Consider the following 15,591-nt stretch of genomic DNA (forward strand, 5'->3'; position numbering starts at 1 on the left):
ACTTGGCTTCTGAATGTCCTAGAGAGATCAGGTTTGTTTTAGTGTACTCCAATCAACAGCCCCTAAAACCACAAAAAGGAATGGAGTCATTAGCACTTATGGTTTGTAAGTGGCACCCAGAATTATGTTGCACGAAGCACAATTTCACATCATTCTGGGTCAATTTGTGTGAAAACAAGGTCCAATCCAGCTGAAACGCTACAAGAAGGTAGAATCTATTGAGTTGTAAGTGATCTGAACGTTTCAAGATGATCGCCCATTCCTATAGGGGGTCAAACCATGTCCCAAAGGTCACCGGGCCAAGTGTCACTTTAAAGAAGTAGTCCAGTTACACCTTTGTGGGCTTATAACTTGGCTTCTGAATGTCCTAGAGAGATCAGGTTTGTTTTAGTATACTCCAATCAACAGCCCCTACAACTACAAAAAGGAATGGAGTCATTAGCACTTATGGTTTGTAAATGGCACCCAGAATTATGTTGCACGAAGCACAATTTCACATCATTCTGGGTCCATTTGTGTGAAAACAAGGTCCAATCAGGCTGATACGTTACAGGAAGGTAGAATCTATTGAGTTGTAAGTGATCTGAACGTTTCATGATGATAGCACTTTCCTAAGGGGGTCAAACCATGTCCCAAAGGTCACCGGATCTGGTGTCAATTTAAAGAAGTAGTCCAGTTACACATTTGTGGGCTTATAACTTGGCTTCTGAATGTCCTAGAGAGATCAGGTTTGTTTTAATGTACTCCAATCAACAGCCCCTACAACCACAAAAAGGAATGGAGTCATTAGCATTTATGGTTTGTAAATGGCACCCAGAATTATGTTGCACGAAGCACAATTTCACATCATTCTGGGTTCATTTGTGTGAAAACAAGGTCCAATCAGGCTGAAACGTTACAGGAAGATAGAATCTATTGAGTTGTAAGTGATCTGAACGTTTCATGATGATAGCGCTTTCCTAAGGGGATCAAACCATGTCCCAAAGGTCACCGGATCTGGTGTCAATTTAAAGAAGTAGTCCAGTTACACATTTGTGGGCTTATAACTTGGCTTCTGAATGTCCTAGAGAGATCAGGTTTGTTTTAGTGTACTCCAATCAACAGCCCCTACAAACACAAAAGGAATGGAGTCATTAGCACTTATGGTTTGTAAATGGCACCCAGAATTATGTTGCACGAAGCACAATTTCACATCATTCTGGGTCCATTTGTGTGAAAACAAGGTCCAATCAGGCTGAAACGTTACAAGAAGGTAGAATCTATTGAGCTGTAAGTGATCTGAACGTTTCATGATGATCTCACATTCCCATAGGGGGTCAAACCATGTCCCAAAGGTCACCGGGCCTGGTGTCACTTTAAAGAAGTAGTCCAGTTACACCTTTGTGGGCTTATAACTTGGCTTCTGAATGTCCTAGAGAGGTCAGGTTTGTTTTAGTGTCCTCCAATCAACAGCCCCTACAACCAAAAAAAGGAATGGAGTCATTAGCACTTATGGTTTGTAAATGGCACCCAGAATTATGTTGCACGAAGCACAATTTCACATCATTCTGGGTCCATTTGTGTGAAAACAAGGTCCAATCAGGCTGAAACGTTACAGGAAGGTAGAATCTATTGAGTTGTAAGTGATCTGAACGTTTCATGATGATAGCACTTTCCTAAGGGGGTCAAACCATGTCCCAAAGGTCACCGGATCTGGTGTCAATTTAAAGAAGTAGTCCAGTTACACATTTGTGGACTTAGAACTTGGCTTCTGAATGTCCTAGAGAGATCAGGTTTGTTTTAATGTACTCCAATCAACAGCCCCTACAACCACAAAAAGGAATGTAATCATTAGCATTTATGGTTTGTAAATGGCACCCAGAATTATGTTGCACGAAGCACAATTTCACATCATTCTGGGTTCATTTGTGTGAAAACAAGGTCCAATCAGGCTGAAACGTTACAGGAAGGTAGAATCTATTTAGTTGTAAGTGATCTGAACGTTTCATGATGATAGCGCTTTCCTAAGGGGATCAAACCATGTCCCAAAGGTCACCGGATCTGGTGTCAATTTAAAGAAGTAGTCCAGTTACACATTTGTGGGCTTATAACTTGGCTTCTGAATGTCCTAGAGAGATCAGGTTTGTTTTAGTGTACTCCAATCAACAGCCCCTACAACCACAAAAGGAATGGAGTCATTAGCACTTATGGTTTGTAAATGGCACCCAGAATTATGTTGCACGAAGCACAATTTCACATCATTCTGGGTCCATTTGTGTGAAAACAAGGTCCAATCAGGCTGAAACGTTACAAGAAGGTAGAATCTATTGAGTTGTAAGTGATCTGAACGTTTCATGATGATCTCACATTCCCATAGGGGGTCAAACCATGTCCCAAAGGTCACCGGGCCTGGTGTCACTTTAAAGAAGTAGTCCAGTTACACCTTTGTGGGCTTATAACTTGGCTTCTGAATGTCCTAGAGAGGTCAGGTTTGTTTTAGTGTACTCCAATCAACAGCCCCTACAACCAAAAAAAGGAATGGAGTCATTAGCACTTATGGTTTGTAAATGGCACCCAGAATTATGTTGCACGAAGCACAATTTCACATCATTCTGGGTCCATTTGTGTGAAAACAAGGTCCAATCAGGCTGAACTGTTACAGGAAGGTAAAATCTATTGAGTTGTAAGTGATCTGAACGTTTCATGATGATAGCACTTTCCTAAGGGGGTCAAACCATGTCCCAAAGGTCACCGGATCTGGTGTCAATTTAAAGAAGTAGTCCAGTTACACATTTGTGGACTTATAACTTGGCTTCTGAATGTCCTAGAGAGATCAGGTTTGTTTTAATGTACTCCAATCAACAGCCCCTACAACCACAAAAAGGAATGGTGTCATTAGCATTTATGGTTTGTAAATGGCACCCAGAATTATGTTGCACGAAGCACAATTTCACATCATTCTGGGTTCATTTGTGTGAAAACAAGGTCCAATCAGGCTGAAACAATACAGGAAGGTAAAATCTATTGAGTTGTAAGTGATCTGAATGTTTCATGATGATCGCACTTTCCTAAGGGGGTCAAACCATGTCCCAAAGGTCACCGGATCTGGTGTCACTTTAAAGAAGTAGTCCAGTTACACATTTGTGGGCTTATAACTTGGCTTCTGAATGTCCTAGAGAGGTCAGGGTTGTTTTAGTGTACTCCAATCAACAGCCCCTACAACCACAAAAAGGAATGGAGTCATTAGCACTTATGGTTTTTAAATGGCACCCAGAATTATGTTGCACGAAGCACAATTTCACATCATTCTGGGTCCATTTGTGTGAAAACAAGGTCCAATCAGGCTGAAATGCTACAAGAAGGTAGAATCTATTGAGTTGTAAGTGATCTGAACGTTTCAAGATGATCGCACATTCCTATAGGGGGTAAAACCATGTCCCAAAGGTCACCGGATCTGGTGTCAATTTAAAGAAGTAGTCCAGTTACACATTTGTGGGCTTATAACTTGGCTTCTGAATGTCCTAGAGAGATCAGGTTTGTTTTAATGTACTCCAATCAACAGCCCCTACAACCACAAAAATGAATGGAGTCATTAGCACTAAAGGTTTGTAAATGGCACCCAGAATTATGTTGCACGAAACACAATTTCACATCATTCTGGGTTCATTTGTGTGAAAACAAGGTCCAATCAGGCTGAAACAATACAGGCAGGTAGAATCTATTGAGTTGTGATAGATCTGAATGTTTCATGATGATCGCACTTTCCTAAGGGGGTCAAACCATGTCCCAAAGGTCACCGGATCTGGTGTCACTTTAAAGAAGTAGTCCAGTTACACATTTGTGGGCTTATAACTTGGCTTCTGACTGTCCTGGAGAGGTCAGGGTTGTTTTAGTGTACTCCAATCACCAGCCCCTACAACCACAAAAAGGAATGGAGTCATTAGCACTTATGGTTTTTAAATGGCACCCAGAATTATGTTGCACGAAGCACAATTTCACATCATTCTGGGTCCATTTGTGTGAAAACAAGGTCCAATCAGGCTGAAACGCTACAAGAAGGTAGAATCTATTGAGTTGTAAGTGATCTGAACGTTTCAAGATGATCGCACATTCCTATAGGGGGTAAAACCATGTCCCAAAGGTCACCGGGCCTGGTGTCACTTTAAAGAAGTAGTCCAGTTACACCTTTGTGGGCTTATAACTTGGCTTCTGAATGTCCTAGAGAGGTTGGGTTTGTTTTAGTGTACTCCAATCAACAGCCCCTACAACCACAAAAAGGAATGGAGTCATTAGCACTTATGGTTTGTCAATGGCACCCAGAATTATGTTGCACGAAGCACAATTTCACATCATTCTGGGTCCATTTGTGTGAAAACACGGTCCAATCAGGCTGAAACACTACAAGAAGGTAGAATCTATTGAGTTGTAAGTGATCTGAACGTTTCAAGATGATCGCACATTCCTATAGGGGGTAAAACCATGTCCCAAAGGTCACCGGGCCTGGTGTCACTTTAAAGAAGTAGTCCAGTTACACCTTTGTGGGCTTATAACTTGGCTTCTGAATGTCCTAGAGAGGTTAGGTTTGTTTTAGTGTACTCCAATCAACAGCCCCTAAAACCACAAAAAGGAATGGAGTCATTAGCACTTATGGTTCGTAAATGGCACCCAGAATTATGTTGCACGAAGCACAATTTCACATCATTCTGGGTCCATTTGTGTGAAAACAAGGTCCAATCAGGCTGAAACGTTACAGGAAGGTAGAATCTATTGAGTTGTAAGTGATCTGAACGTTTCATGATGATAGCACTTTCCTAAGGGGGTCAAACCATGTCCCAAAGGTCACCGGATCTGGTGTCAATTTAAAGAAGTAGTCCAGTTACACATTTGTGGGCTTATAACTTGGCTTCTGAATGTCCAAGAGAGATCAGGTTTGTTTTAATGTACTCCAATCAACAGCCCCTACAACCACAAAAAGGAATGGAGTCATTAGCGCTTATAGTTTGTAAGTGGCACCCAGAATTATGTTGCACGAAGCACAATTTCACATCATTCTGGGTCAATTTGTGTGAAAACAAGGTCCAATCCGGCTGAAACGCTACAAGAAGGTAGAATCTATTGAGTTGTAAGTGATCTGAACATTTCAAGATGATCGCACATTCCTATAGGGGGTCAAACCATGTCCCAAAGGTCACCGTGCCAAGTGTCACTTTAAAGAAGTAGTCCAGTTACACCTTTGTGGGCTTATAACTTGGCTTCTGAATGTCCTAGAGAGGTTAGGTTTGTTTTAGTGTACTCCAATCAACAGCCCCTACCACCACAAAATGGAATGGAGTCATTAGCACTTATGGTTTGTAAATGGCACCCTTAATTATTTTGCACGAAGCACAATTTCACATCATTCTGGGTTCATTTGTGTGAAAACAAGGTCCAATCAGGCTGAAACGTTACTGGAAGCTAGAATCTATTGAGTTGTAAGTGATCTGAGCGTTTCATGATGATAGCGCTTTCCTACGGGGGTCAAACCATGTCCCAAAGGTCACCGGATCTGGTGTCAATTTAAAGAAGTAGTCCATTTACACATTTGTGGGCATATAACTTGGCTTCTGAATGTCCTAGAGAGATCGGGTTTTTTTTAGTATACTCCAATCAACAGCCCCTACAACCACAAAAAGGAATGGAGTCATTAGCACTTATGGTTTGTAAATGGCACCCAGAATTATGTTGCACGAAGCACAATTTCACATCATTCTGGGTTCATTTGTGTGAAAACAAGGTCCAATCAGGCTGATAAGTTACAAGAAGGTAGAATCTATTGAGTTGTAAGTGATCTGAACGTTTCATGATGATAGCACTTTCCTAAGGGGGTCAAACCATGTCCCAAAGGTCACCGGATCTGGTGTCAATTTAAAGAAGTAGTCCAGTTACACATTTGTGGGCTTATAACTTGGCTTCTGAATGTCCTAGAGAGGTTGGGTTTGTTTTAGTGTACTCCAATCAACAGCCCCTACAACCACAAAAAGGAATGGAGTCATTAGCACTTATGGTTTGTAAATGGCACCCAGAATTATGTTGCACGAAGCACAATTTCACATCATTCTGGGTCCATTTGTGTGAAAACAAGGTCCAATCAGGCTGAAACACTACAAGAAGGTAGAATCTATTGAGTTGTAAGTGATCTGAACGTTTCAAGATGATCGCACTTTCCTATAGGGGGTAAAACCATGTCCCAAAGGTCACCGGGCCTGGTGTCACTTTAAAGAAGTAGTCCAGTTACACCTTTGTGGGCTTATAACTTGGCTTCTGAATGTCCTAGAGAGGTTAGGTTTGTTTTAGTGTACTCCAATCAACAGCCCCTAAAACCACAAAAAGGAATGGAGTCATTAGCACTTATGGTTCGTAAATGGCACCCAGAATTATGTTGCACGAAGCACAATTTCACATCATTCTGGGTCCATTTGTGTGAAAACAAGGTCCAATCAGGCTGAAACGTTACAGGAAGGTAGAATCTATTGAGTTGTAAGTGATCTGAACGTTTCATGATGATAGCACTTTCCTAAGGGGGTCAAACCATGTCCCAAAGGTCACCGGATCTGGTGTCAATTTAAAGAAGTAGTCCAGTTACACATTTGTGGGCTTATAACTTGGCTTCTGAATGTCCAAGAGAGATCAGGTTTGTTTTAATGTACTCCAATCAACAGCCCCTACAACCACAAAAAGGAATGGAGTCATTAGCGCTTATAGTTTGTAAGTGGCACCCAGAATTATGTTGCACGAAGCACAATTTCACATCATTCTGGGTCAATTTGTGTGAAAACAAGGTCCAATCCGGCTGAAACGCTACAAGAAGGTAGAATCTATTGAGTTGTAAGTGATCTGAACGTTTCAAGATGATCGCACATTCCTATAGGGGGTCAAACCATGTCCCAAAGGTCACCGTGCCAAGTGTCACTTTAAAGAAGTTTTCCAGTTACACCTTTGTGGGCTTATAACTTGGCTTCTGAATGTCCTAGAGAGGTTAGGTTTGTTTTAGTGTACTCCAATCAACAGCCCCTACCACCACAAAATGGAATGGAGTCATTAGCACTTATGGTTTGTAAATGGCACCAAGAATTATTTTGCACGAAGCACAATTTCACATCATTCTGGGTTCATTTGTGTGAAAACAAGGTCCAATCAGGCTGAAACGTTACTGGAAGCTAGAATCTATTGAGTTGTAAGTGATCTGAGCGTTTCATGATGATAGCGCTTTCCTACGGGGGTCAAACCATGTCCCAAAGGTCACCGGATCTGGTGTCAATTTAAAGAAGTAGTCCATTTACACATTTGTGGGCATATAACTTGGCTTCTGAATGTCCTAGAGAGATCGGGTTTTTTTTAGTATACTCCAATCAACAGCCCCTACAACCACAAAAAGGAATGGAGTCATTAGCACTTATGGTTTGTAAATGGCACCCAGAATTATGTTGCACGAAGCACAATTTCACATCATTCTGGGTTCATTTGTGTGAAAACAAGGTCCAATCAGGCTGATAAGTTACAAGAAGGTAGAATCTATTGAGTTGTAAGTGATCTGAACGTTTCATGATGATAGCACTTTCCTAAGGGGGTCAAACCATGTCCCAAAGGTCACCGGATCTGGTGTCAATTTAAAGAAGTAGTCCAGTTACACATTTGTGGGCTTATAACTTGGCTTCTGAATGTCCTAGAGAGATCAGGTTTGTTTTAATGTACTCCAATCAACAGCCCCTACAACCACAAAAAGGAATGGAGTCATTAGCATTTATGGTTTGTAAATGACACCCAGAATTATGTTGCACGAAGCACAATTTCACATCATTCTGGGTTCATTTGTGTGAAAACAAGGTCCAATCAGGCTGAAACGTTACAGGAAGGTAGAATCAATTTAGTTTTAAGTGATCTGAACGTTTCATGATGATAACGCTTTCCTAAGGTGATCAAACCATGTCCCAAAGGTCACCGGATCTGGTGTCACTTTAAAGAAGTAGTCCAGTTACACATTTGTGGGCTTATAACTTGGCTTCTGAATGTCCTAGAGAGGTCAGGTTTGTTTTAGTGTACTCCAATCAACAGCCCCTACAGCCACAAAAAGGAATGGAGTCATTAGCACTTATGGTTTGTAAATGGCACCCAGAATTATGTTGCACGAAGCACAATTTCACATCATTCTGGGTCCATTTGTGTGAAAACAAGGTCCAATCAGGCTGAAATGTTACAGGAAGGTAGAATCTATTGAGTTGTAAGTGACCTGAACGTTTCATGATGATAGCACTTTCCTAAGGGGGTCAAACCATGTCCCAAAGGTCACCGGATCTGGTGTCAATTTAAAGAAGTAGTCCAGTTACACATTTGTGGGCTTATAACTTGGCTTCTGAATGTCCTAGAGAGGTTAGGTTTGTTTTAGTGTACTCCAATCAACAGCCCCTACAACCACAAAATGGAATGGAGTCATTAGCACTTATGGTTTGTAAATGGCACCCAGAATTATTTTGCACGAAGCACAATTTCGCATCATTCTGGGTTCATTTGTGTGAAAACAAGGTCCAATCAGGCTGAAACGTTACTGGAAGCTAGAATCTATTGAGTTGTAAGTGATCTGAACGTTTCATGATGATAGCGCTTTCCTACGGGGGTCAAACCATGTCCCAAAGGTCACCGGATCTGGTGTCACTTTAAAGAAGTAGTCCAGTTACACTTTTTTGGGCATATAACTTGGCTTCTGAATGTCCTAGAGAGATCGGGTTTGTTTTAGTATACTCCAATCAACAGCCCCTACAACCACAAAAAGGAATGGAGTCATTAGCACTTATTGTTTGTAAATGGCACCCAGAATTATGTTGCACGAAGCACAATTTCACATCATTCTGGGTTCATTTGTGTGAAAACAAGGTCCAATCAGGCTGAAACAATACAGGAAGGTAGAATCTATTGAGTTGTGATTGATCTGAATGTTTCATGATGATCGCACTTTCCTAAGGGGTTCAAACCATGTCCCAAAGGTCACCGGATCTGGTGTCACTTTAAAGAAGTAGTCCAGTTACACATTTGTGGGCTTATAACTTGGCTTCTGAATGTCCTAGAGAGGTCAGGGTTGTTTTAGTGTACTCCAATCAACAGCCCCTACAACCACAAAAAGGAATGGAGTCATTAGCACTTATGGTTTGTAAATGGCACCCAGAATTATGTTGCACGAAGCACAATTTCACATCATTCTGGGTCCATTTGTGTGAAAACAAGGTCCAATCAGGCTGAAACGCTACAAGAAGGTAGAATCTATTGAGTTGTAAGTGATCTGAACGTTTCAAGATGATCGCACATTCCTATAGGGGGTAAAACCATGTCCCAAAGGTCACCGGGCCTGGTGTCACTTTAAAGAAGTAGTCCAGTTACACCTTTGTGGGCTTATAACTTGGCTTCTGAATGTCCTAGAGAGGTTAGGTTTGTTTTAGTGTACTCCAATCAACAGCCCCTACAACCACAAAAAGGAATGGAGTCATTAGCACTTATGTTTTGTAAATGGCACCCAGAATTATGTTGCACGAAGCACAATTTCACATCATTCTGGGTCCATTTGTGTGAAAACAAGGTCCAATCAGGCTGAAACATTACAGGAAGGTAGAATCTATTGAGTTGTAAGTGATCTGAACGTTTCATGATGATAGCACTTTCCTAAGGGGGTCAAACCATGTCCCAAAGGTCACCGGATCTGGTGTCAATTTAAAGAAGTTGTCCAGTTACACATTTGTGGGCTTATAACTTGGCTTCTGAATGTCCTAGAGAGATCAGGTTTGTTTTAATGTACTCCAATCAACAGCCCCTACAACCACAAAAAGGAATGGAGTCATTAGCGCTTATAGTTTGTAAGTGGCACCCAGAATTATGTTGCACGAAGCACAATTTTACATCATTCTGGGTCAATTTGTGTGAAAACAAGGTCCAATCCGGCTGAAACGCTACAAGAAGGTAGAATCTATTGAGTTGTAAGTGATCTGAACGTTTCAAGATGATCGCACATTCCTATAGGGGGTCAAACCATGTCCCAAAGGTCACCGTGCCAAGTGTCACTTTAAAGAAGTAGTCCAGTTACACCTTTGTGGGCTTATAACTTGGCTTCTGAATGTCCTAGAGAGGTTAGGTTTGTTTTAGTGTACTCCAATCAACAGCCCCTACAACCACAAAATGGAATGGAGTCATTAGCACTTATGGTTTGTAAATGGCACCCAGAATTATTTTGCACGAAGCACAATTTCACATCATTCTGGGTTCATTTGTGTGAAAACAAGGTCCAATCAGGCTGAAACGTTACTGGAAGCTAGAATCTATTGAGTTGTAAGTGATCTGAGCATTTCATGATGATAGCGCTTTCCTACGGGGGTCAAACCATGTCCCAAAGGTCACCGGATCTGGTGTCAATTTAAAGAAGTAGTCCAGTTACACATTTGTGGGCATATAACTTGGCTTCTGAATGTCCTAGAGAGATCGGGTTTGTTTTAGTATACTCCAATCAACAGCCCCTACAACCACAAAAAGGAATGGAGTCATTAGCACTTATGGTTTGTAAATTGCACCCAGAATTATGTTGCACGAAGCACAAGTTCACGTCATTCTGGGTCCATTTGTGTGAAAACAAGGTCCAATCAGGCTGAAACGTTACAGGAAGGTAGAATCTATTGAGTTGTAAGTGATCTGAACGTTTCATGATGATAGCGCTTTCCAAAGGGGGTCAAACCATGTCCCAAAGGTCACAGGATCTGGTGTCAATTTAAAGAAGTAGTCCAGTTACACATTTGTGGGCTTATAACTTGGCTTCGGAATGTCCTAGAGCGATCAGGTTTGCTTTAGTGTACTCCAATCAACAGCCCCTACAACCACAAAAAGGAATGGAGACATTAGCACTTATGGTTTTTAAATGGCACCCAGAATCATGTTGCACGAAGCACAATTTCACATCATTCTGGGTCCATTTGTGTGAAAATAAGGTCCAATCAGGCTGAAACGCTACAAGAAGGTAGAATCTATTGAGTTGTAAGTTATCTGAACATTTCAATATGATCGCACATTCCTATAGGGGGTAAAACCATGTCCCAAAGGTCACCGGGCCTGGTGTCACTTTAAAGAAGTAGTCCAGTTACACCTTTGTGGGCTTATAACTTAGCTTCTGGATGTCCTAGAGAGGTTAGGTTTGTTTTAGTGTACTCCAATCAACAGCCCCTACAACCACAAAAAGGAATGGAGTCATTAGCACTTATGGTTTGTAAATGGCACCCAGAATTATGTTGCACGAAGCACAATTTCACATCATTCTGGGTCCATTTGTGTGAAAACAAGGTCCAATCAGGCTGAAACGTTACAGGAAGGTAGAATCTATTGAGTTGTAAGTGATCTGAACGTTTCATGATGATAGCACTTTCCTAAGGGGGTCAAACCATGTCCCAAAGGTCACCGGATCTGGTGTCAATTTAAAGAAGTAGTCCAGTTACACATTTGTGGGCTTATAACTTGGCTTCTGAATGTCCTAGAGAGATCAGGTTTGTTTTAATGTACTCCAATCAACAGCCCCTACAACCACAAAAAGGAATGGAGTCATTAGCATTTATGGTTTGTAAATGGCACCCAGATTTATGTTGCACGAAGCACAATTTCACATCATTCTGGGTTCATTTGTGTGAAAACAAGGTCCAATCAGGCTGAAACGTTACAGAAAGGTAGAATCTATTTAGTTGTAAGTGATCTGAACGTTTCATGATGATAGCGCTTTCCCAAGGGGATCAAACCATGTCCCAAAGGTCACCGGATCTGGTGTCAATTTAAAGAAGTAGTCCAGTTACACATTTGTGGGCATATAACTTGGCTTCTGAATGTCCTAGAGAGATCAGGCTTGTTTTAGTGTACTCCAATCAACAGCCCCTACAACCACAAAAGGAATGGAGTCATTAGCACTTATGGTTTGTAAATGGCACCCAGAATTATGTTGCACGAAGCACAATTTCACATCATTCTGGGTCCATTTGTGTGAAAACAAGGTCCAATCAGGCTGAAACGTTACAAGAAGGTAGAATCTATTGAGTTGTAAGTGATCTGAACGTTTCATGATGATCTCACATTCCCATAGGGGGTAAAACCATGTCCCAAAGGTCACCTGGCCTGGTGTCACTTTAAAGAAGTAGTCCAGTTACACCTTTGTGGGCTTATAACTTGGCTTCTGAATGTCCTAGAGAGGTCAGGTTTGTTTTAGTGTACTCCAATCAACAGCCCCTACAACCACAAAAAGGAATGGAGTCATTAGCACTTATGGTTTGTAAATGGCACCCAGAATTATGTTGCACGAAGCACAATTTCACATCATTCTGGGTCCATTTGTGTGAAAACAAGGTCCAATCAGGCTGAAACATTACAGGAAGGTAGAATCTATTGAGTTGTAAGTGATGTGAACGTTTCATGATGATAGCACTTTCCTAAGGGGGTCAAACCATGTCCCAAAAGTCACCGGATCTGGTGTCAATTTAAAGAAGTAGTCCAGTTACACATTTGTGGACTTATAACTTGGCTTCTGAATGTCCTAGAGAGATCAGGTTTGTTTTAATGTACTCCAATCAACAGCCCCTACAACCACAAAAAGGAATGGAGTCATTAGCATTTATGGTTTGTAAATGGCACCCAGAATTATGTTGCACGAAGCACAATTTCACATCATTCTGGGTTCATTTGTGTGAAAACAAGGTCCAATCAGGCTGAAACGTTACTGGAAGCTAGAATCTATTGAGTTGTAAGTGATCTGAGCGTTTCATGATGATAGCGCTTTCCTACGGGGGTCAAACCATGTCCCAAAGGTCACCGGATCTGGTGTCAATTTAAAGAAGTAGTCCAGTTACACATTTGTGGGCATATAACTTGGCTTCTGAATGTCCTAGAGAGATCGGGTTTGTTTTAGTATACTCCAATCAACAGCCCCTACAACCACAAAAAGGAATGGAGTCATTAGCACTTATGGTTTGTAAATTGCACCCAGAATTATGTTGCACGAAGCACAATTTCACATCATTCTGGGTTCATTTGTGTGAAAACAAGGTCCAATCAGGCTGAAACGTTACAGGAAGGTAGAATCAATTTAGTTTTAAGTGATCTGAACGTTTCATGATGATAGCGCTTTCCTAAGGTGATCAAACCATGTCCAGAAGGTCACCGGATCTGGTGTCAATTTAAAGAAGTAGTCCAGTTACACATTTGTGGGCTTATAACTTGGCTTCTGAATGTCCTAGAGAGATCAGGTTTGTTTTAGTGTACTCCAATCAACAGCCCCTACAACCACAAAAGGAATGGAGTCATTAGCCTTATGGTTTGTAAATGGCACCCAGAATTATGTTGCACGAAGCACAATTTCACATCATTCTGGGTCCATTTGTGTGAAAACAAGGTCCAATCAGGCTGAAACATTACAAGAAGGTAGAATCTATTGAGTTGTAAGTGATCTGAACGTTTCATGATGATCTCACATTCCCATAGGGGGTCAAACCATGTCCCAAAGGTCACCGGGCCTGGTGTCACTTTAAAGAAGTAGTCCAGTTACACCTTTGTGGGCTTATAACTTGGCTTCTGAATGTCCTAGAGAGGTCAGGTTTGTTTTAGTGTACTCCAATCAACAGCCCCTACAACCACAAAAAGGAATGGAGTCATTAGCACTTATGGTTTGTAAATGGCACCCAGAATTATGTTGCACGAAGCACAATTTCACGTCATTCTGGGTCCATTTGTGTGAAAACAAGGTCCAATCAGGCTGAAACGTTACAGGAAGGTAGAATCTATTGAGTTGTAAGTGATCTGAACGTTTCATGATGATAGCGCTTTCCAAAGGGGGTCAAACCATGTCCCAAAGGTCACCGGATCTGGTGTCAATTTAAAGAAGTAGTCCAGTTACACATTTGTGGGCTTATAACTTGGCTTCTGAATGTCCTAGAGCGATCAGGTTTGCTTTAGTGTACTCCAATCAACAGCCCCTACAACCACAAAAAGGAATGGAGACATTAGCACTTATGGTTTTTAAATGGCACCCAGAATCATGTTGCACGAAGCACAATTTCACATCATTCTGGGTCCATTTGTGTGAAAATAAGGTCCAATCAGGCTGAAACGCTACAAGAAGGTAGAATCTATTGAGTTGTAAGTTATCTGAACATTTCAATATGATCGCACATTCCTATAGGGGGTAAAACCATGTCCCAAAGGTCACCGGGCCTGGTGTCACTTTAAAGAAGTAGTCCAGTTACACCTTTGTGGGCTTATAACTTAGCTTCTGGATGTCCTAGAGAGGTTAGGTTTGTTTTAGTGTACTCCAATCAACAGCCCCTACAACCACAAAAAGGAATGGAGTCATTAGCACTTATGGTTTGTAAATGGCACCCAGAATTATGTTGCACGAAGCACAATTTCACATCATTCTGGGTCCATTTGTGTGAAAACAAGGTCCAATCAGGCTGAAACGTTACAGGAAGGTAGAATCTATTGAGTTGTAAGTGATCTGAACGTTTCATGATGATAGCACTTTCCTAAGGGGGTCAAACCATGTCCCAAAGGTCACCGGATCTGGTGTCAATTTAAAGAAGTAGTCCAGTTACACATTTGTGGGCTTATAACTTGGCTTCTGAATGTCCTAGAGAGATCAGGTTTGTTTTAATGTACTCCAATCAACAGCCCCTAATCTATTTAGTTGTAAGTGATCTGAACGTTTCATGATGATAGCGCTTTCCTAAGGGGATCAAACCATGTCCCAAAGGTCACCGGATCTGGTGTCAATTTAAAGAAGTAGTCCAGTTACACATTTGTGGGCTTATAACTTGGCTTCTGAATGTCCTAGAGAGATCAGGCTTGTTTTAGTGTACTCCAATCAACAGCCCCTACAACCACAAAAGGAATGGAGTCATTAGCACTTATGGTTTGTAAATGGCACCCAGAATTATGTTGCATGAAGCACAATTTCACATCATTCTGGGTCCATTTGTGTGAAAACAAGGTCCAATCAGGCTGAAACGTTACAAGAAGGTAGAATCTATTGAGTTGTAAGTGATCTGAACGTTTCATGATGATCTCACATTCCTATAGGGGGTAAAACCATGTCCCAAAGGTCACCTGGCCTGGTGTCACTTTAAAGAAGTAGTCCCGTTACACCTTTGTGGGCTTCTAACTTGGCTTCTGAATGTCCTAGAGAGGTCAGGTTTGTTTTAGTGTACTCCAATCAACAGCCCCTACAACCACAAAAAGGAATGGAGTCATTAGCACTTATGGTTTGTAAATGGCACCCAGAATTATGTTGCACGAAGCACAATTTCACATCATTCTGGGTCCATTTGTGTGAAAACAAGGTCCAATCAGGCTGAAACATTACAGGAAGGTAGAATCTATTGAGTTGTAAGTGATCTGAACGTTTCATGATGATAGCACTTTCCTAAGGGGGTCAAACCATGTCCCAAAAGTCACCGGATCTGGTGTCAATTTAAAGAAGTAGTCCAGTTACACATTTGTGGACTTATAACTTGGCTTCTGAATGTCCTAGAGAGATCAGGTTTGTTTTAATGTACTCCAATCAACAGCCCCTACAAC

The sequence above is a fragment of the Nothobranchius furzeri genome, chromosome 15 (genome assembly GCF_043380555.1).
Source record: "Nothobranchius furzeri strain GRZ-AD chromosome 15, NfurGRZ-RIMD1, whole genome shotgun sequence".
In the NCBI taxonomy this organism is placed as follows: Eukaryota; Metazoa; Chordata; class Actinopteri; order Cyprinodontiformes; family Nothobranchiidae; genus Nothobranchius; species Nothobranchius furzeri.